The sequence below is a fragment of the Triticum dicoccoides genome, chromosome 1A, assembly GCF_002162155.2.
Source record: "Triticum dicoccoides isolate Atlit2015 ecotype Zavitan chromosome 1A, WEW_v2.0, whole genome shotgun sequence".
NCBI classification, from domain to species: domain Eukaryota; kingdom Viridiplantae; phylum Streptophyta; class Magnoliopsida; order Poales; family Poaceae; genus Triticum; species Triticum dicoccoides.
In genome coordinates this window covers 140,453,304-140,454,636 of record NC_041380.1, presented here as the reverse complement: position 1 = coordinate 140,454,636, position 1,333 = coordinate 140,453,304, and positions in this window count along the sequence as shown.

The window sequence follows — 1,333 nt, the reverse complement described above, 5'->3', positions numbered from 1 at the left end:
TGCCGCCCCTCGGCCATCCCTCTAAGGTCGACGACCACCCAAAAATTCCCGGCGAACCTGCATCCACCACCCTAAAACAGATAGTGGGGTTGCTTCTCCGGCGAACTTGCACCCGCTACGCTAAGATAGATAGTGGGGTTTCTTCTTCCCAGACGCCGGCTGCTTCGCCGTCTCCTTCTTCATCTCCGTCAACGCTTCCTCCTTCTTTCTGAAAACGGTCGACTGACACAAAAAAGAAAGTCAGTTGATTGACCTTTAGATATTGTGTAATCCCCACCCTTTCGTCAGGCACCTCCCATCACATGGCAATGTGGCAGAGGCAACGAACCGCTACACTAGAAGGTAGGGCTACGCAACATTGGCGTCCAGTTCATCGGCAGCCAACCCGCTGGGTCGGAACAGACGAAACAACGTCCCGTTCATCGGGAGCCAACTGGGCTAGGTCAGAATGCATCCTGTTCATCGGGAGCCAACAGGCTGGGTTGGAACAGCTGAAACAGGGTCATGTTCATGGGAACCCCACCGGATGGGGCTGTGGTGTACCGCAAAACGAGCGAAACGGAGTTCTGTTCAACCGCCTACGGTCGAAACAGGATCATGTTCATTGGGAGGGGTGTGGCGCCGCAAAACGGACGAGACGGAGTTCTACTCAGCCGCCTACAATCGAGATATGGCCATGTTCATCGCAAGGGTGTGATGTACCGCAAAACGGATGAAACGGAGTTTTGTTCAACCGCCTACGGTCGAAACGAGTCCTGCTTATTAGAAGAGTGTGGCGTACTGCAAAACGGCCTCCACGGACTGCTGTTCATCCACCTTCATGGATGTGTCTTTTTTCAGTGAGTATACCCTTTTATTAATTAAGCGGTTTTTTCTCAACAAGGAAAACTTAGAAGCCACAAATCGGTGTTGTAAATCTGTCGCTCCGTTGAGAATCCCGTCCACGCCCAAAAAAAGGTACTAAGGTAGTTGAAATGCATGTTGTAATGAAAATATGGGAATGTAAAGTTACTAAGATAATTACTAAGAAGAAAACATACATGGCTGATTGGCTCTAACTTTAGCGGGATCGTGGGAAACAATATTTCAGGAATAGGCTGGCAAAGTTGATCTTTAAAGAAGAGAACGTCAGTGATGTCCTGCCGGGTATTGTAGAAGATTATAGGATGCAACTCGATTGTATTTCATTGGAGTTGGTTACAATATATATAGGAGATGTCTTGTGTGACAAGCCAACTAAACCTACAATATCTCTAGAAATCAACCTATACAAGGCTAGAGATAATAGGAGAATCAGTCGGAAATAAATACAAAGATATCACGTTTCAACCCC